Genomic DNA, 22,751 nt, shown 5'->3' with positions numbered 1-22,751 from the left:
ACCTAACCGTGTCCCCCACACACACAGATACATGCAGCCTAGCCCTTCCCCCTGTAGCCTAAACCTAGCCCCTCCACAACCTAACCGTAACCCCCCCCCACACACACACAGACACACACAGCCTAGCCCTCTCCCCCACAACCTAACTGTAACCCACACACACACACACACACACACACGGACCCACACAGCCTAACCCCCCCCACCACCACCACCACCACAGCCTAACCCTAACCCTCCCCTCCACCAGAGGTGTAGCTAGGCGCCATGGTGCCCGGAGCAAGGGCACGTTTTGGCACCCCCTTCCCCTGTACTGAATTGGGGGCCTAGCCAACATGTGGGTGCATGTTACATTTGAAAATAAACAATATTTTAAAATCCTAAATTGGTGACAGGGCCGGTTCCAGATCTTGTGGGGCTCAGGGCAAAAGTTTCCTTTGGGTGCCCCCCATGTTTAAAATAGGCTCAGTGCATGCTGAAGGCTTGCAACAACAATATAGGGGCATGGCAGTACGGACGGTTTAATGGTTAGTATTACTCCCTCACAGCACTATAAAGAAGGTGGCCAGAGCTGTCTGTCTCTCCCGCTATCGCCTCTGGCCTGCCCTGTTTTTTGCTGCACAGAGTGAGAGCACACTGCATTCCTGCACCCAGAGACCAGCCAGAGGGACTATCCTGCCAGTCTGCCACAGGGACCATCCTGCCAGTCAGTCACAGGGACCAGCCTGTTGCAGAGGGGCCATACAACCGGTACAAGGGTGGTCCCATTCTTTCTTCAAGGCTTGTAATCCAAGTGGCAAAATTAAACGGCACATGAACAATGCTACACTGACCCTTCAATGAGCCCTGCTGTGGAGTGGCAGGCTCTAAGCTTGTCATTCTAACCAACAGAGCGACTTCTCCCAGATTGGTCAGAGTGTGGAAAAAACCTCCTGATTGGTTAGAAGCAGCTAAATGACACGTGTGATCTAACCAATCAGAGTTGGGAAAGTGGACACCACATAGAAAAACAACCTATTGCTGTTTTTTATGAACTTTTAAATAAAAACTTTATTGGATTATCGTGGATGTTATCCTGATTTGAAAGATACCTTTATACGTGGGAACAATCCCCCTCCAAAAGTGAGTGGGGTACGTTTATTGGAAAATACTCCTTCTTGCTTTATGACACGGTGGATATAGCATTTAAAGATACCTTTATATACCTGTCCTTATCTATTTTGATGTGAGTTTTGGTACGTCCAAAAATACCTACGGAGTGGTGGCGAAACTCTATCCCTATCTACCATCAAATTTGGGTTCTGGCACCTTAGGCCTCCTTTCTGGACACTCATAGGCTGGTTGTTTATAGTGTTTAAAGCAATATTACCCATAGATTGCATTATTTCTCTTTCTTCCATGTGTGACATCTGGACATTGAGAGACTTTTAATTCAGCGATCACCTGAAGAGACCACAGAATATGTGATGTATACCCAATTTTAAAGATTGTTGTTATCGCCTTTGATCTATCCTTTCACTTTTTTCCTTTTAAGTATTGCCCTGTTCCCTACCTAGTCTTTGAGTCAGTGTGCACCCCCTCTGCTTCCCCTTCTCCTGCACTGTGGCTGCTAGTACAGTGGCCCACAGGAATGGGAGGGGGGGGGGGGCGGCAGCGCGCCCTCTAGCTTTTTTGGTACCTGGAGCTCGCACTCCACTGGAGCCACCCTCGCTACACCCCTGCCCCCCACAACCTAACCACAACACCCCCCATACACACACAAACAGACACACACAGCCTAACCATCACCCGGCAGCCTAACCCTCCCGGCATACTTCCGTTCTGGATTTCGGCTGACAGCTGTCGGGACTCCGGTGCCTATATGCTTACTGCTGGGATACCGAATGTCGGGATGTCAACTACATCCCGATAAGAGTGTATACATTTATCTGCTTTATGTGCATCATTAGGATTCATTATTTTAAAACCAGTGACTGATATATATTATAGTGAATAATACATGGGTAACAGGAAAGTTAGGGAACACTGAAACCTCATATAAGAATGATCAGTTGTATTTTTCAGAAGGTGAAGTAATGATACTATTGCTTGATGATGTGTGCCGCTTCAGCACTGACCTCAATGATAGATACATTTCTACATAAAGACCAAAAAAAATAAAATTTCTTCCTTCAAATGTATTGTCAAGGTTACCTATTCCACTCACAATGTGCAGAACTTTTTTTCATGTATTACCAAGTGACATTACCATACATAAAAATAAAAGCCAACCTATCAAGCATTTCCTTTTACACAGTGTTTGCGAAATGCAAATTACACTAAGAGTAAAGCACACATTTTATGCCTAAAATAGAACCATATGTAACCAAACAGAAAGTTTGTGGTTAGTAAAGTACAACTATTCAACACACACACACACACACACACACACACACACACGCACACACACATATCTAACTATACATACTGAATAGTGGCAAAGATTAACTGTTATATTAGTATAGACAAACAGGTTGAGTCTGCGACATCCAAAATGTTTTGGACGAGAAGTATTTTAAAATATAGGTTTTTCCGTATTTTGGAACATTTGCATACCATAATTGTTAGAAGTGGAGTGTGCTATTGTGCAATCTCCAACAAAATGGCTCTTCTGGGTAAACTTCATTCCCTAACCAAAATGGGCACCGATCGTGTATCTGTAAATGCACAGCACCATCTTGCTACTGTGTATAACTGCTGTTCCTGAACCCTGCACCGTGAGCTGCTTCCACCCCTGCTCCACTACATTCTCGGCTCCATTGCTGAACCATTCATTGTAACAGTGAGTACGGCTGTACTTTCACTTCCACAAATAAACCACAGAGCCTGGTTAAGTTACCTGTACTTGCCAACCTTTATAATCTATGTTTCCCTGAAGAAGTCTCCAGATGCAATAGAGGGATGAAATGCATTGGGATGTTCTCATGGTACCTTAACAATTGAGGCAGATAAGCATTCTCTTTTATAAGGGTCCATTTTATGTTTTTAATTAAAATTGCATGTATTTTATCCTACACCATTGGAGGCTGTTATTTTTCTCTTTTTATGCATGAGCCCCTGCAATACTTTTCAGGGTAGTGGAGACATATCCAGAGTATACTTCTGAGAAGAATGTTGGTAAGTAATAAACAGTGCCGTAACTAGGCATTTTAGCGCTGTGTGCAAGAAACGGCATTAGCGCCCCCCCATGTAAGACAGGGGCAGTCGCAGGCGCGCAAAAAATATATAGGGGCGTGGCTTCATGGGAAGGGGCGTGGCCACAAAATAATACCAATTCATACTACGGTGCACAGTAGTCTCCATTATTCAAATTACGCTGCAGAGCCCCTTTTATACATTACGGCAGACAGCGACCCCTTTTTACACAGTACGGCAGACAGCGACCCCTTTTTACACAGTACGGCAGACAGCGACCCCTTTTTACACAGTATGGCAGACAGCGACCCCTTTTTACACAGTACGGCACACAGCGACCCCTTTTTACACAATAAGGCAGACAGCGACCCCTTTTTACACAGTACGGCAGACAGCGACCCCTTTTTACACAGTACGGCAGACAGCGACCCCTTTTTACACAGTACGGCAGACAGCAACCCCTTTTTACACAGTATGGCAGACAGCGACCCCTTTTTACACAGTACGGCAGACAGCGACCCCTTTTTACACAGTACGGCAGACAGCGACCCCTTTTTACACAGTACAGTAGACAGCGACCCCTTTTTACACAGTATGGCAGACAGCGACCCCTTTTTACACAGTACGGCAGACAGCGACCCCTTTTTACACAGTATGGCAGACAGCGACCCCTTTTTACACAGTATGGCAGACAGCGACCCCTTTTTACACAGTACGGCAGACAGCGACCCCTTTTTACACAGTATGGCAGACAGCGGCCCCTTTTTACACAGTACGGCAGACAGTGGCCCCTTTTTACACAGTACGGCAGACCGCGTCCCCCTTTTTACACATTGTGGCAGACAGCGACCCCTTTTTACACATTGTGGCAGACAGCGACCCCTTTTTACACATTGTGGCAGACAGGGTCCCCATTTTTACACATTGTGGCAGATAGAATAGATAGAGAGAGAGAGGAGAGAGAGAGAGAGAGAAGAGAGAAGAGAGAGAGATACTTACCATTCAGTGCAGCGCTTAGGCAGAGCCTGACAGGCAGTTTTCTCAGTGCTGCCGCCAGCTCCCGAGTCCTCTTGGTAGTGTCCTGCTCCTCCATGAACGCACAGCCACTCCATCTTCCTGCAGACTGACCCACCGCCAGGTACAGCAGCAGCAGCTTCACAGTCCCCTGCAGGCAGACCAATCAGCAGCAGCAGCGGCGGTGGGTGAGGGGACACAGACTCTGCCGCCGCCAGCGGGAGTAGGAACACAGGCAGCGCCGGCTGCCAGCGGGACACAGGCGGCGGCGCTGCCAGCGGAACACAAGCGGCGCTGCCAGCAGGAGTAGGGACATACGCAGCGCCGCACGCAGTAGTGGACACAGGCGGCGCTGCACAAGAGACACAGGCTGCGCCAGCAGCAGCAGCAGTGAGTCTGGCTGTGGGCTGTGCAGAATGGAGATAGCGGCCATGCGGGTGTGTTGCAAGATGGTGCGCCTGCAGTGCATTTGCGCTATGGACAAGGCACCATCGGCACACACCTAGTTACGGCCCTGGTAATAAACACCTGCAACTTTCAAGGTAATGTTTATCTATTTTAGCATGTTTTTTGGAGTGCTTTTTTACCTATTGGGTGGCTATTAAATAAGGAGACTGTACTTGTAAAATAAACCAAAAAATAAACTACACTATGCAAGTTAAAATGGTTGGGGAACATTGACCTTGGACTAACCGAAAAGGGTTTTGCAAGTTTGACCCCTCTCACACAGTTTGCTGTCACACAGGGTTCGAAAAAGTATATTTTTTCTGTGCATCGTAACAATTCTTAGTTCAAAACTAGAGTAACCAAATCTTTCCGTATACTAACCGAGGCTTATGGAGCAGATTATATGTCACATGCGCGTGTGTTTGAGTGGCACAAAAGATTTAGTAATGGTCGTGAGGATGTCAAAGATGATGAATGTCTCGGAAGGCCTTGCACATCAAAAAATCAGAAATGTGAAAAAAATTGTTCAAATTGGCAATCAACTCGGAATCTGTTATCTAAATGTTAGCAGAAATGGTAAACAGACAAAGAAACTGTTAGGCAAGTTTTGCATCAAGATCTTACCATGACAAAAGTTTGTGCTAAGATGGTTCAGAAAGAAAAGCGAAAGCAAATTTGTACAGACATTTTGGAACATATTCAAGCGTATTCACATTTTTTTTAGCTAAAGTTATTACTTGTGATGAAACATAGATCTTCCAGTATGATCCTGAGACAAAACACGATCATCACCAAGAATGAAGAAAGCACGTCAAACCAAATCCAAATTCAAAGTAATGTTAATTGTTTTCTTTGATATCAAGTGTTTTTGGATGAGAAACAGATTCCAGCGCTAGAACACCCTCTATACTCACCAGACCTAGTACCGTGTGATTTCTTTCTTTTCCCTAAAGTCAAATCTGTACTCAAGGGAAACCATTTTGCGTGAGTTAGTGAGATAAAGAAGAAAATGACTGAGCTGTTGAGACAGCTGACAGATAAAGAGCTGCAGCACGGCTTTAACAAATAGAAAATAACAATGCAGCGGTGTGTGGATGTAGAAGGGGAGTACATAGAAGGGAACAGGGTTAAAATGTACTTAATATAATTAAATGTAAATTATAGCGTCAGTCTTGTTAATTAATAGCCACACCATGTATTCTTCATATTCTTCACTTTACTCGCTCACTAGATTGAGATTTTTGCATGAGAGGACTTTACTGATAATTTAACAGAATTACACTGTATACCTTTTTTCTCCCTTTTTTTATGGTCCACATATAAAAGGTCTATAAACTTCAGGCTGAGGATCAAAAAATAAAGAGACTGTTAAAAAACATGGATCTTAGGGGGTCATTCCTAGTTGATCGCACGCTGCAACTTTTTGCAGCCCGTGCGATCAACTAGACGCCGCCTGTGGGGAGTGTATTTTTGCATAGCAAGGCTGCAATCGCTTGTGCAGCCCTGCTATGCAAAAAAAGTTTTGTGTAGAACAAGACCAGGGTAAGAGTTACTTACCCTGTGCGATCCATCCAGCGTTAAAGGTCCCGGAAATTGTTGTCAGACATTCGCCCTCCAAACGCCTCGACACGCCTGCGTTTGGAGCTCCACGCCCAGAAAACGGTGAGTTAATGCCCGGTTACGCCTTCCTCCTGTCAATCTTCTTGCGGTCGCCACTGCAACTGCTTTCTTCGTTAGCGGTGTCGCTGCCCGGTGACAGCCATCGCCGGGCAACTACGTGCCTACGCAATGAGGCCGCTGCGCATGCGCAGTTCTGACCCGATTGCACGGCTGCGAATAAGCGCAGCGTGCGATCGGGTCGGAATGACCCCCAAAATGTGGTTTACAGTGTTTTTTACACTGAAGGCACATATTCTTACCACCTTGTGCACTATACTTATAAACAAGTTTATGATTGTTTATATTCGATCTTTCAAAAAACAGGTAATCAAACTTGTCTGTAGAAATTCAATTCTCAGAACAAGCTTTATTGAAACAATAAAAATAATTAATGGCTGTAACTTTCAATCGGGTCAGCATCCAAATTAAAAGATCATCATCATCATCATCATCATCATCATCATCTTCTCTCCAGGTGCAGGGGCATATCCATGCCTCCCAACTTTCCCAATTTTCATGGGACAGTCCTGTTTTCGGACACTGTCCCACCCCCATTGGTTGCATTGGTGTACCGAAGTTGGAAGTCTATTCACAGGAGAGAGGGACTGTGGGCATAGTTAGCTGCTCACAGAGCACTAAAACATGCCCCCACATTGAGGAAAAAAATGGCTGCGTGAGTCACAGTCACACCATTTCCCATGAAGCCATGCCCCCTTTATCATCCCCTTTTCAGGCATGTCAGTGGGACCCACAACAGTGTCCTGGGTCCCATTTTCAAAGTGTTGGGAGATTTGCATCCAAACTGAAATCTAACTTGCAATGTAAAGATAAAAATGTCCAGGATTTGTGGGCTATGGTGGTCATTCCGAGTTGATCGCTAGCTGCTTTCATTCGCAGCGCAGCGATTAGGCAAAAAAATGGCAGTTCTGCGCATGCGTATGGGGCGCAATGTGCACGCACATCGTACTATTACAACGAACGATGTAGTTTTACACATGGTCTAGTGAAGCTTTTCATTCGCACTATTGACCGCAGAGTGATTGACAGGAAGTGGGTGTTTCTGGGTGTCAACTGACCGTTTTCAGGGAGTGTGCGGAAAAACGCAGGCATGCCAGATAAAAACGCAAGAGTGGCTGGGGAAACGGAGGCGTGGCTGGCCGAACGCAGGGTGTGTTCGTGACATCAAAACAGGACATAAATAGTCTGCAGTGATCGCAAGCTAGGAGTAGGTCTGGAGCTACTCTGAAGCTGCAAAAAACATTTTTGTAGCCGCTCTGCGATCCTTTCTTTCGCACTTCTGCTAAGCTAAAATACACTCCCAGTGGGCGGCGGCTTAGCGTTTGCACGGCTACTAAAATCAGCTAGCGAGCGAACAACTCGGAATGAGGGCCCATATGCAAAAGCAGCAAGTATTTATCCTGCATGAAAAAAAAAATGTGTGTGTTGCACTCCTTGCATTGTGATATGGTTTATCCAGGTACATGATTACTTGCTCTTTCTTGCTTTATTCCCTATTCAGAATCAGGCCTAGTGTCATATTGTGGTAAGAGTTTGTATTCTAAATGTCATGTATTCTAAAATCATTCATCACTAAATCATTATATATATATTGAATTTCACCTTAACCCATCATTTTTTCAGCTTTGATGGCCAGTTCTACAGGCAGCAAACGGGGTGTGCCATGGGCTCTTCTGTGGCACCCTCGTGTGCAAATGCCTATATGTGGGAGGTAGAACGGAGTCTCTTTTTCTCCAATAGTTTGATTTCTAGCAGATTGTTTTAATACTTTAGGTATATAGATGACCTGCTTTTAATGTGGCATGGAGATGTGGCTGATTTACAGACATCATCGTGACACATTATGCCACAGACAGTCCTATCAAATTGACATTGAGCAGCACCCGCAGTGAAATTTGCTTCCTGGATCTTAAGATCAGAATACAGGAAGGCAAAGTGGTGACGTCTTTATACAAAAAACCGACAGACCGTAACACCATACTTAGATACGACAGCTGCCACCCAGCATCTACTGTCAGGAGTGTACCTTATTCCCAACTCTTGAGAGTGTGTAAGATCAATAGTAATGTACAAGAAAGGGATAAGCAATTGGATGAAATGGAATCTAGATTAACTGCTAGAGGTTATCCACGACAATTATTGGCCCAGGCCAGAGCAAAAGCGATTAGCAAAAATAGGACCAAAAGTCTTAAACCTATGAGAGCCAAAAAATTAGGTGATGTCATTCCCTGGGTGTGTGAATACAATGTATATAGTAATCATACACAAAAGCAGGTCAAAAAACTGTGGCCCCTGGTATCAACTGATCCGGATTTGCCTGTGTTCCGTCATCAAAGCGTGATGCCTAGTTATATGAAAGGGCGGAGCATTAAAGATATGGTCGTTAAAACCGACATGGCAAAATTTAAAGAGATCCCAAAACATTTTCTGAAATGTAAGAATGGGTGCTTCAAATGCACAGGATGCATGACCTGTTCACACATGTCTGTGGGAGACCGTATCACGCATCCATGTTCAGGTAAAATTTTTCCATCAAATGGCCTTTAACGTGTACTACCAAATTCGTAATTTATGCCATCATATGTCCATGTGGTAGATACTACATCGGCAAGACCGAATGTCAGTTTAAAACCAGGATGGCACAACATACGTTGGCTATCAGGAACGCTCTTGCATCAGGCAAGGGGGACCAACCTGTAGCCAAACACTTTCTGGAATATAGACACACCATGGCTACTTTTAAGCACCGAATCATTGACCATGTGACCGGAGTCTATGCGGGGTGGTAATAGAGGTAAAAAGCTCTTACAATTAGAGTCTATGTGGATTCATAGACCAAACACCCTTAGACCTGCTGGTCTCAATGACAATCTAGGCCTTATTCATTTTATTTAATGGGGGTAGAGCTCCCCTAAAGTTGCCTAGTGATGTGACATCTGCACCACAATCCCTGAAGAATTTCAACTGATAGGGTTTGGGAACAATATGGGCAATGCGAGGGTGGCGGTCCATATAAGGGACATTAATTTAATTTAGGGCAGCAATATAGAATAACAGGAAAGCCGTTGCAATATGAAAATCAGCTCTGGGTATCAGCGATAGTTGTTTAGTATTATGCTATATCTTTTAGAATGTATAATGGGCCTACAATGTACGGTGTTGTAGCCATTAGGTTGGTTCATTTATCTTTTCACGTTGTATATATTATGTTAAAAAAGCCCTTTTTTATTTATGCACGATGTTATGTCTGATCTGGCATCACGCAACAAGAGCACTTTATGTTTGATAATGTATTTATGGCACAAAGTAATTTAGTAACACTAAATGTCTATAATAACCGATTTAAACAGTAATGTTCACGGCACTGTATCATTAAGGTTGTTTACATGTTCCTCTGTTGCCAGGCAGCGTTGCCATGGACGCGCCTCCAGGCGCCGGCGCGTCACTTCCGCTGAGACGCCTGTGACGACGGGCTGGACGCCGGGACGGCGCGGCCAGTGGCACACGCTATTGGGGATGTTCTTACTGGGGGTAAGTCTTATTTAAGCACACTGTTTGTTGTAAAGCACTAATCCTGACGAAGGGGGAGACCCCGAAACGTTGATATGCACTATTACAAGTTTTTAGCTTTTTCAAGACTCTAAGTGCCGCCTCATCATTCTCCGTCGTTTTATATATATATATATATATATACATATATATATACATACATATATACATATACAAAAAAACAGATGTACCCTTCCTGCGCTGAAAAACTGAGCAGCACTACTGAAAGGTCCCCTGTTAGTAGGATTTAACAATAGAAATACACAATAGAAACAGAGTGCGCTATAACAATATAATTGGTTGATAATTATCACTTCCAAATTTAAAGGAGGGACTTCTCTTGAGTTCTTTCCCCTCAGGATATTCCTGATTGGGGCTTGAAGAAAAAACCCTCTCACCAGAAAGAAATCACCCAACAAAAAATTCACAGTTTAGTAAATGAATACTTTATGTAAAATATTTAATCCATATTCAAAAATTTTACATTATAAAACATCATAAAACAATGTTACAATTATTTAGTACACACATCAAAAATGCTTAAGATGTTATAATGATGGTCCTCCTCACCTTAACGGTGTGAGCTCTTGGAGGAATGGTCACAGCAAAAAGGAAAGTGTACAATAATTGATAAACCTTATGCGTTTCGTCCCGTCTGACTTCTTCAGGGATAAAAAAAAATTGTCTAAAAATAGTGTGTACGAATCCACTACAGATGTCTCTATTTGGAATATCAATAATTTGCAGTGATTTGTTAGGAATCCCTTATATCACAAATGGAGTTGAACCCAAACATTCGCCTTAAAGGGATATAAAGATTGACATATTAGAAAGGGAACCATGAAGAATAATAAACACGGTTTCTCACCATTTATATAAATCTCTAAAGATTGACGATGACCAAGATCAAGAATTAAAAACCGAAAACTGTATAGAAACTCTTCCTGACATGAATTGGTAAACTGTTTGGTATACAGGATCAATGGTATATAACAATCCAGTGCATACAGGACCAATAATGTATGATAACAATCCAATGATTAACACTTGGATGTAATCTTAATTTGCACGCTGGCTGTGTATAGATTTGCAGCATTCATATATATATATATATATATATATATACACACACACACACACACAGTGGGGCAAAAAAATATTTGGACAGCCACCGATTGTGCAAGTTGACTCACTTAAAAAGATGAGAGAGGTCTGTAATTTCCATCATAGGTACACTTCAACTGTGAGAGACAGAATCTGAAAAAAAAAACTAGGAAATCACATTGTATGATTTTTTAAACAATTTATTTGTATATTCTTGCGGAAAATAAATATTTGGACAATCAAAAGTTTAACTCAATACTTTGTAATATAACCTCGGTTGGCAATTACAGAGGTCAAACGTTTCCTGTAGTTCTTGACCAGGTTTGCACACACTGTAGCAGGTATTTTGGCCCACTCTTCCATGCAGATCTTCTCTAGATCTGTCATGTTTTGGGGCTGCCACCGGGCAACACGGACTTTCAACTCCCTCCACAGATTTTCTATTGGGTTGAGGTCTGGAGACTGGCTAGACCACTCCAGGACCTTGAAATGCTTCTTATGGAGCCACTCCTTAGTTGCCCGGGTGGTGTGTTTGGTGTCATTGTCATGCTGGAAGACCCAGCCACGTTTCATCTTCAATGCTCTTACTGAGGGAAGGAGGTTTTTGCCCAAAATCTCACGATACATGGCCCCATTCATTCACTCCTTAATACAGATCAGTCATCCTGTCCCCTTTGCAGAAAAACATAGTAACATAGTAACATAGTATCTGAGGTTGAAAAAAGACAATTGTCCATCGAGTTCAACCTATTTGTGGTCTCCTATGCATGATGATTTGACTAAAATTTCTGACTGATGCTGCTGTCAGCCGTTGCATTTTATCCCTATTTATAGTAACTATAATGCATGACTATGCACCATACCCCTGGATATCCTTATCCATTAGGAATTTATCTAACCCATTCTTAAAGGTGTTGACAGATTCCGCCATTACAACTCCCTCGGGCAGGGAATTCCAAACACGTATTGTCCTTACCGTGAAAAAGCCTTTACGACGTATTGTGCGGAATCTCCTCTCCTCTAACCTGAGCGAGTGTCCACGAGTCCTCTGTGTTGATCTAACCAAAAACAGGTCCCGCGCAAGCTCTGTGTATTGTCCCCATATATATTTGTAGATGTTGATCATATCCCCTCTTAGTCTCCGCTTTTCCAATGTAAACATGCCTAGTCTTTCAAGCCTTTCCTTGTATTCCATCGTCTCCATGCCCTTAATTAGTTTGGTCGCCCTCCTCTGTACCTTTTCTAGCTCCAGGATATCCAAAAGCAGCCCCAAAGCATGATGTTTCCATCCCCATGCTTCACAGTGGGTATGGTGTTCTTGGGATGCCGTTCATCATTCTTCTCCCTCCAAACACGGCGAGTGGAGTTTATACCAAAAAGTTCGATTTTGCTCTCATCTGACCACATTACATTCTTCCAATTCTCCTCTGGATCATCCAGATGGTCACTGGCAAACTTTAGATGGGCCTGGACATGTGCTGGCTTAAGCAGGGGGACCTTTCGGGCGCTGCAGGATTTCAATCCATGACGACGTAGTGTGTTACTAATGGTAACCTTTGTGACTGTGGTCCCAACTCTATTGAGGTCATTGACCAGGTACCCCGTGTAGTTCTGGGCTGATTTCTCACCATTCTCAAGATCATTGATACCCCATGAGGTGAGATCTTGCATGGAGCCCCAGGTCAAGGGAGATTGACAGTGATCTTGTATTTCTTCAATTTTTTAATAATTGCGCCAACAGTTGATCTCTTCTCACCAAGCTGCTTGCCTATTGTTGAGTAGCTCATCCCAGCCTTGTGCAGCTCTACAATTTTGTCCCTGGTGTCCTTAGACAGCTCTCTGGTCCTGGCCATGGTGGAGAGGTAGCAGTCTGACTGTTTGAGGGTGTGGATAGGTGTCTTTTATACAGATAACCAGTTAAAACAGATGCCATTAATACAGGTAACGAGTAGAGGATAGTAGAAGTAACAGGTCTGTGAGAGCCAGAAATCTTTCTGCTTGGGAGGTGTCCAAATATTTATTTTCCACCAGAATATACAAATAAATTGTTTAAAAATCATACAATGTGATTTCCTAGGTTTTTTTTCAGATTTTGTCTCTCACAGTTGAAGTGTACCTATGATGGAAATTACAGACCTCTCTCATCTTTCTAAGTGGGTCAACTTGCACAATCGGTGGCTGTCCAAATACTTTTTTGCCCCACTGTATATATATACTGTATATAGATAGCTGTCTCTCACACACTAGCAAAAATGTTGAGGAAAGTTTATTTATTAGAATAACTAAAGGATAAATGCCCTTTGTCTTGAGTAAGCGACAATGAAGACCTATACCTTTCAGACCAAAACCCCTGGGTCTGAGCTGGGATTTGGATCAATGTTCCAAGCTGGGTCAGACCCAGATAGACCCCGTTCACACTGTGGCTCCGACCCAGGTTATTCCCAGGTTGGTGCATTGTTAACATTACCTCCAAGCACTGATGAGCTGGCTCTCCATGGGATTTGAACAGGAACTGGGTCTGATGACCCGGGTTTCCCGTTCAAACTGCCCCGTAACCCGGGTCCTCCTGTTCAACCCAGGTTGCTAACCATGTTAAAATGCTGGGTCACTGGGTTTTTCACTGGGATTTTTACGGTGACCTTTACACACCAAACCAATGACCTGGATTAACCTGCTAATAACCCAGGTGAAAGGGGTTGTGTGAAATGGGTATTACTGGTAGTATACAGATCTATGAATAATTCAGTCTTATTCATTTCTGATTATGTAAAAAAAAGTGAATGTTGCTATTGACGTGTTTCCAGAGGTCTAACTGTTCCAAGAGCAGCATCAGGAGGTTATTTGTGTAGGACTCTCCCATGATCCTGATCATAGGCGTCCCAGGGGTGAGTAGTCATGCACTGGAATATTGCGTGACCAAACCTCCTGCTGCATGTGATAGAGAGACACGATATTGCAACAGGGCATGACCTAATACCACACCTCACCCCTCAACTGGGCTTCCAAGGAAGCAGCACCTCCAACTACATCTGAATCAGGCCCTCTGTGAACATTTGTCAGCAAGTGTATACGAGTTGTAGCTATTAAATTATGAGACTGATGCTATAATTTACATTTAATTATATTACGTACATTTTAACTTTGTTTCCCACATATGTTTTCCCCTGCTACATCCATACACTTTTGCTAATTTATCATTTGTCAAAGCCATGCTGCAGCTCATTATCTATCAGCTGTCTCAATATCGCCGTTGTTTTATTTTTTACCCCAGTAACTGATGTAAAATGGGGGGGGGGGAGTCACATGGTACTAGGTGTGGCCAGTATGGAGGATGTTCTAGACTGCAATCTGTTTCTTGGCCAAAAACTGCTTCACAGAAAGAGCTGTGTGGGCTGGTGCGTTGTCCTGATGATTTTTCCACAACTCAGGCCTCTTTCTTCTGATTCTGACTCGTATGTGTGCAGGCATGTTCAGGTCCATTATTTTGAAAAGCTTTAATAATATCCTTTCAGAATGCACATTTAACACTTAAAATTGTGGATAATAGAGATAATGAATTTTTATTTGTTTGACAAGTCAAATTTGTACAGAGAAACAGAGCAGCTATGCTGAAAGCATCCATCCTATGCTGCTAAAAACAAAGTATGAAGTTACAAAGTAATAAACACAGAAAACATGGTTGAATCACTAATGGCAAATTCAAATGAGGCCACTTCCGATAGAAAATGCAAACAATTTCACCTTTGCATGTTTGAAGATTTTTATTACATTGCTAATGTATGTCTAGAATTTGATTATCTGCTAAAATGCAACATGGAGGTGTAAACTGAGTCCCTATAAAAGATTATGGGCCTAATTCAGAGTTGATCGCAGCAGCAAATTAGCAGTTGGGCAAAACCGTGTGCACTACAGGGGGGGCAGATATAACATGTGCAGAGAGAGTTAGATTTGGGTGGGGTGTGTTCAAACCGAAATCTAAATTGCAGTGTAAAAACAAAGCAGCCAGTATTTACCCTGCACAGAAACAATATAACCCACCCAAATCTAACTCTCTGCACATGTTATATCTGCCACACCTGCAGTGCAACATGGTTTTGTCCAACTGCTAACAAATTTGCTGCTGCGATCAACTCTGAATTACCCCCTATAACCAGTTCTGAGATGGTGAAAAATCCAATAATTCTTGCAATATGAAATGTGCCCTCAGCTCACATCGAGGTACACCCCTAAATATGTTCCCTTTCTACATATGTATCATATTTCAGTAATCATGCTCCATAAAATGAAAATAGGATTTTGCACTGCTTTGCAAAACCATGCCAGAAAAAAGTGCTCCTACTCTGTAGTAGAAAGGTGTGCCCTTGCTGTTCCCAACTCTATCCCTGGAGAGATATTGCCATTCATGGAGCAAACAGCCACTCTCATCAGGGTCGTAAGGATGACGGTGCGGCCAGTGCCGTTGCATAGGACGCAATGCCCTGTGGGTGGCACCCTCACTGCCACTGCATCTGGCTAGTGTGGTGCTGTTCGGGACCTTGCAGTCAGTTTCACTACTGCAGTGCCAGCCGGTGTGTTCTTTGGACATTCTGGCCACAGGCTGTACAGCCTTTCCAAGTGTCCTTAGGATGCTTGAGGTGCAGCAGAAGTGTCCAGGTAAAGGCAGTCTTGCCTACCCACCCTAACAGGCACATGGAGGTAGGGGGGTGGCGATGGCTGAGCAGGGTGTGCGGCAATCTTGTTTACTGGGCTAATTCTCACATCCTCCATCAAGGTGTGTTTTCATGGTGTGACACATGCGCTGTCTACAATTGCTTTTTGCGGTGCATAAGCAGTATATTAACAATCATGAGTAGAGTCCATAGCCAGAGCTGCCTATGACTCAGAATCAGACTGTATAGACAGATACATAGCGGGTTATTCAGGATTGTTAGCAAACCAAGAAAGTTAGCAGGTGGGGCAGATGTAACATGCAGAGAGAGTTAGATTTGGGTGGGTCATATTGTTTCTGTGCAGGGTAAATACTGGCTGCTTAATTTCCACACTGCAATTTAGATTTCAGTTTGAACACACTTCACCCAAATCTAACTCTCTGCACATGTTATATCTGCCCCACCTGCAGTGCACATGGGGGGGTGATTCCGAGTTGTATGCTTGCTAGCTGCTTTTAGCAGCATTGCACACGCTAAGCCGCCGCCCTCTGGGAGTGTATCTTAGCTTAGCAGAATTGTGAACGAAAGATTAGCAGAATTGCGAATAGAAATTTCTTAGCAGTTTCTGAGTAGCTCGAGACTTACTCACACATAGCGATCAGTTCAGTCAGTTTCGTTCCTGGTTTGACGTCACACACACGCCCAGCGTTCGGCCAGCCACACCCCTGTTTCTCCAGACACTCCCGCGTTTTTCCCTGAAACGCCTGCGTTTTTCCGCACACTCCCAGAAAACGGTCAGTTTCCTCCCAGAAACACCCACTTCCTGTCAATCACACTACGATCAGCAGAACGATGAAAAAACTTTGTTACGCCGTGAGTAAAATACCAAACTTTTGTGCTAATTTACTTGGCGCAGGCGCACTGCGTACATTGGCCCTCATTCCGAGTCGTTCGCTCGGTATTTTTCATCGCATCGCAGTGAAATTCCGCATAGTGCGCATGCGCAATATTCGCACTGCGACTGCGCCAAGTATCTTTGCTATGAAGATAGTATTTTTACTCACGGCTTTTTCCTCGCTCCGGCGATCGTAATGTGATTGACAGGAAATGGGTGTTACTGGGCGGAAACACGGCGTTTTATGGGCGTGTGGCTGAAAACGCTACCGTTTCCGGAAAAAACGCAGGAGTGGCCGGAGAAACGGGGGAGTGGTTGGGCGAACGCTGGGTGTGTTTGTGACGTCAAACCAGGAACGATAAGCCCTGAACTGATCGCACAGGCAGAGTAAGTGTGGAGCTACTCTAAAACTGCTAAGTAGTTTGTGATCGCAATATTGCGAATACATCGGTCGCAATTTTAAGATGCTAAGATACACTCCCAGTAGGCGGCGGCTTAGCGTGTGTAACTCTGCTAAATTCGCCTTGCGACCGATCAACTCGGAATGAGGGCCATTGCGCATGCGCAGTTTGCGACTAATCGCTTCGTAGCGGAAAAAAATAACGAGCGAACAACTCGGAATGACCCCCCATGGTTTTGCCCAATTGCTAACTTTCTTGGTTTGCTAACAAACCTGAATAAGGCCCATAGTACATTTATTTTTGTCCAATTGCTTTTATCACATGTAGCTTATAGACAACTTCACACAAGAAATCCTTTAAATAAAATGATTGTATTACAGTATGTGTCACCAGCTCTTGATATAATTTTGTAATTCTTAGAATTAATTGGAAGGAGGAGAAACACCTGAAATTTTTTCAGAAATGAATAAAATAAGTGTCCAGTATGGAAACTACTAAAATCTTGTATTTACTTGTAACATTAGGTGAGCACTGGTAACCTTTTTTGATAGGAAAAAATAACTGTGTGTCACTATGGTATATTTGAATGTTTTTGTTACTTTTGTATCATCTAGATTCAATCAATGTAATTCATTTGAAAGTGTCAGCCAAAGTCTGATCTCTGCCAAAAACCAAGTCCTCTTGCTAGGTGGAGAGAGACTCCGCTAACTTGGCAGCACCTGTAAATCAGTTAGATATGTCATGGCACAGCACAAATTTGTGTATTTGTATGTGGACCCAAAGAGTGGCATATGAGTGTGGCTAACCTACATTCTACTTGGGATGCCCTGATCCAGCCAGTTTCTCCACCCAGAAGATGCAACACCACAGACACTACCAACTTAACTCTCTAATATGTCTTGTTCCAGTAAAAAGGAGCAAATCCCCACAAAAATAGCTGCACACAGTTAAAAGAAGTGTGGGGTTTTCTTTGTAGATCAACAATGTGTGGTGTTTGTATATTCTCCCTGTGCGTACAAGGGTTGTCTCTGGGTACACACCAGTTTCCTCCAACAATCAAAAAATATACTGGCTCCCAATATAAATTAACTGTAGTAAGTGTGTGCATGTACTCTCTACCGGAAATGGCCTGTGTGCACAGCAGTGAGGCTGACCGCACATACGTAGAAGACCCGCAGCCCCTGTCCCTGCCTGTGCCGGGTGATACGTTTAGCCAATGTGATTGCACTGTGCAATGAGATCCTGGGCGATAATATCGCTAGCATTGAAAATGCGATCATTGATAAATGGACCCCTAGTCCTCTGACTGGTTTGACAAAGCACACAGTGATAAATGGAAGTCTTTGTATTTTTCACATACAAAAAAATTGAAAAGGAGATTGTAATGTGGTGCTTTCTCTAATAGCAGTTTGCGGCGGTTTTAACTTTGATAAATGTAACAGTTTTGAAAGCATGAAAAAAAAAAAAAACCTGCAAAACAAAACAGAGGTTTTACAACATTTCCTCTATGGTAGTAGCCCAAAGATGTGAGGTGTCAGCTGTCTGTAATGGTGTTGGGAGGTATTGGTAAAGAAGTTATTTGCAGATCTGCACTGGAATGTCAGGTTAAATATATTATATACATATATCTATATATTGTCCAGATAGGCAGCACTCCCCCTTGTACAGATTACTGCTCCGGTGCCCTCCGTGGATCTCCCCGATGCCGGGAAGCCAAATACAGCACAGACGTCGGCGGCACTCAGAAATAAAGTCACAAAGCGACAGGTGGTATCAACGTTTCGAAGGTTTATTCCCTCGTTATCCTGATGACGAGGGAATAAACCTTCGAAACGTTGATACCACCTGCTGCTTTGTGACTTTATTTCAGAGTGCCGCCGATGTCTGTGCTGTATATATATATATATGTATATATATATATATATACACTGCTCAAAAAAATAAAGGGAACACTAAAATAACACATCTTAGATCTGAATGAATGAAATATTCTTATTAAATACTTTGTTCTTTACATAGTTGTATGTGCTGACAACAAAATCACACAAAAATTATCAATGGAAATCAAATTTATTAACCCATGGAGGTCTGGATTTGGAGTCACCCTCAAAATTAAAGTGGAAAAACACACTACAGGCTGATCCAACTTTGATGTAATGTCCTTAAAACAAGTGAAAATGAGGCTCAGTAGTGTGTGTGGCCTCCACTTGCCTGGCTGACCTCCCTACAACGCCTGGGCATGCTCCTGATGAGGTGGCGGATGGTCTCCTGAGGGATCTCCTCCCTGACCTGGACTAAAGCATCCGCCAACTCCTGGACAGTCTGTGGTGCAACGTGGCATTGGTGGATGGAGCGAGACATGATGTCCCAGATGTGCTCAATTGGATTCAGGTCTGGGGAACGGGCGGGCCAGTCCATAGCATCAATGCCTTCATCTTGCAGAAACTGCTGACACACTCCAGCCACATGAGGTCTAGCATTGTCTTGCATTAGGAGGAACCCAGGGCCAACCGCACCAGCATATGGTCTCACAAGGGGTCTGAGGAACTCATCTCGGTACCTAATGGCAGTCAGGCTACCTCTGGCAAGCACATGGATGGCTGTGTGGCCCCCCAAAGAAATGCCACCCCACACCATTACTGACCCACTGCCAAACCGGTCATGCTGGAGGATGTTGCAGGCAGCAGAACGTTCTCCTTGGCGTCTCCAGACTCTGTCACGTCTGTCACATGTGCTCAGTGAGAACCTGCTTTCATCTGTGAAGAGCACAGGGCGCCAGTGGCGAATTTGCCAATCTTGGTGTTCTCTGGCAAATTCCAAACGTCAGCACGGTGTTGGGCTGTAAGCACAACCCCCACCTGTGGGCGTCGGGCCCTCATACCACCCTCATGGAGTCTGTTTCTGATCATTTGAGTAGACACATGCACATTTGTGGCTTGCTGGAGGTCATTTTGCAGGGCTCTGGCAGTGCTCCTCCTTGCACAAAGGCGGAGGTAGCGGTCCTGCTACTGGGTTGTTGCCGTCCTACGGCCTCCTCCACGTCTCCTGATGTACTGGCATGTCTCCTGGTATCGCCTCCATGCTCTGGACACTACGCTGACAGACACAGCAAACCTTCTTGCCACAGCTCGCATTGATGTGCCATCCTGGATGAGCTGCACTACCTGAACCACTTGTGTGGTTCAGGTAGCGATCTAACTATGTCACCCAGAGCAATCACGTAAGCACTCAGCTTCCACCTCAGCAACTTCCGCTGACTCTAACTAGCTTTACACAGCTATGAGGGATATGATTATCTTTCCATTTCCCTTACGATTTTTTAACACAACAGGGCGGTAATAGCATGTAAAACTTCCGCCCTTCCCTTAAGTCCGCCCCTGTGATGCGTCCCTTGCTGGCCTCCGATTGGACTAGAGGTTAATACAACCATGCCCCCATGATTAGCCACAGGTGTACAGCAATTTGCAGGGACACTTAAATACTCTGACAGAATACCTGGAAGAACAGCTCAGAAAGGAAGTGAACAAGCCCATGAATGGGTGAAACGCGTTTTCCTCCTGGGCACATGCCTGCCTGACATTGGATTGGGTGATATTTGATCCATTATTATTTCAGATTTCAAGCGTTAGCATTTTCTTTAGGGCATATGCCTGGTTATTGTCAGATTGATTGACATTTGATCCCTCATTTTTCCAAACCTTTATGCCTTAGCAGTATACTTATGTATTTTTGAAAGCAGATGCTGGATTGGGTGACATTTGATCCCTCATTTTTTCATGTGTTATGCGTTAGCAGTATACTTATGTATCTTTATAAGCACTTATTCAACTAACTTTTTGCTGCTATCCGCTGATTACATTTCTCCTTGGCATATGCCTGCTTAATATTGGATTGGGTGATATGTGATCCTTTTTTATTCCAGATTTCAGGCTTTAGCAGTTTCTCTAGGGCACTTGCCTGGTTGTATTTGGATTGGGTGACAATTTTGATCCCCCATTTTCTCAATTCTAATGCTTTAACAGTATATTTATTTCTAATAGCAGATGCTGGATTGTGTGACATTTGACCCCTCATTTTTTCATTTTTTCAACTCTCATGCTTTAGCAGTATACTTATGTATCTTTGTAAGCATCTATTTAACTAACTTCTGCTGGTATCCCCAGCTATGCCGATTATAATTATGTCCCCTGTGGTTACATGCCTGCTTTCCTTTGGGCACATGCCTGTATGATAAATTGACTAGATAACATTTTTTTATCCTTATTGACTCAGGTCGTACTACTTAGCAGCATATTCTGACAACCCTTAAACAATTTAGTAACGAATTTTGCTATTTTTTCCAACTGATTTTGTGATACCTTATTAACTAAGATTATATGCTTTTCTCTTTCTTTCCCAACTTGGCTTCCTTCTGTGAACTCTTATCCACGATTCTGGGGAGCGTGCCCCCGCAGGGGACACGCCTCTTCAGTCTAACGTGGACAGCAGATTCACACCTATCTAAATAGCTGCTATCTCCCCTCCTCACCCAGTCCCAATCACTTTTTTGGAGGACTCCATCCCTCCATTTCGGTGCACTCTCATTGGTGCTGTAGGGTCCAACCTTCCTACGACCATACCCCTGCGTTCACGCCCAATCTCGTCCGATCTTGGAAGCTAAACGGAGGTGGGCTGGGTCAGTACCTAGATGGGCGACTTCTAGGGAATACCCAGTGAAGTAGGAGGACTATCTTCCCTATAGACTTAACACCAACAGCAGTATCACCACTTACTCTCATTCCTACTATTCTCTGAACTTCCATTCGTTACGACCGTCTGTGTCATTGGCCGACCAATAGAATCTTTTCTCTATGTGCTCATTGGCCGACAAATAGAATCATTTTTCTATGTGTGGATTTTCCCACCAATATAGCTAACCCAACCAGGGTTCATTAATACAAACATTGTTTGTGCTGATCTTTGGCAGACGGAAGTAGCATAATATGTGGCTATCTTCCTATATGCGGTTATCCAGGCATAATCAAGATCAGAACATTCCTTAAATTTGAAGTAGCCACTTTCCATTGGATCCATTCACAATTATCTATGGCATATATGTCCGGATGAATTTTTATGTATCCTAGAGAGCAAGTATAAAAGACTACCTTACCATAGTTGGGCATATTACCCAACAACTTATATTTGATTGTTAGATAAGAGTGCGCCCAAACAAGAGTCATACTTTCTCTTTTTGTGCATATGGGTTGTAGGGAGGTCATACAGGCACGTGGATGCCACACACACTACTGAGCCTCATTTTGACTTGTTTTAAGGACATTACATCAAAGTTGGATCAGCCTGTAGTGTGTTTTTCCACTTTAATTTTGAGTGTGATTCCAAATCCAGACCTCCATGGGTTAATAAATTTGATTTCAATTGATAATTTTTGTGTGATTTTGTTGTCAGCACATTCAACTATGTAAAGAGCAAAGTATTTAATAAGAATATTTCATTCATTCAGATCTAGGATGTGTTATTTTAGTGTTCCCTTTATTTTTTTGAGCAGTGTATATATATATATACATATTGATATATAGATAGATAGATAGATAGATAGATAGATAGATAGATAGATAGATAGATAGATAGATAGATATACGTATACACATACACACACACACTGCATATAAAACTTCAAATTATCAAGCCTTGCAGAGTAATAGATTACACAGTGATAAAGTACCAACCAATCAGCTACTAACTATAATTTTTTGGGGGGGTTGGTTGAAACTTTTTCACCGTGCTATTTATCACTCTCCAAGGCTTTATAGATCTGGGCCTTAGATTTTAGTTATTCTTCCA

At 43.4% G+C, this 22,751-nt stretch overlaps 1 pseudogene; it reads left to right on the top strand.

Moving 5' to 3' along the window:
• Positions 1-21,515: 21,515 nt before the first annotated feature.
• On the top strand, positions 21,516-21,634 carry LOC134912207 (5S ribosomal RNA; annotated as a pseudogene).
• Positions 21,635-22,751: the final 1,117 nt, after the last annotated feature.

This window comes from Pseudophryne corroboree, chromosome 4 (assembly GCF_028390025.1).
Source record: "Pseudophryne corroboree isolate aPseCor3 chromosome 4, aPseCor3.hap2, whole genome shotgun sequence".
In the NCBI taxonomy this organism is placed as follows: domain Eukaryota; kingdom Metazoa; phylum Chordata; class Amphibia; order Anura; family Myobatrachidae; genus Pseudophryne; species Pseudophryne corroboree.
The sequence above is the reverse complement of the archived record's forward strand: the minus strand, read 5'-3'. Positions and strand labels throughout refer to the sequence as shown.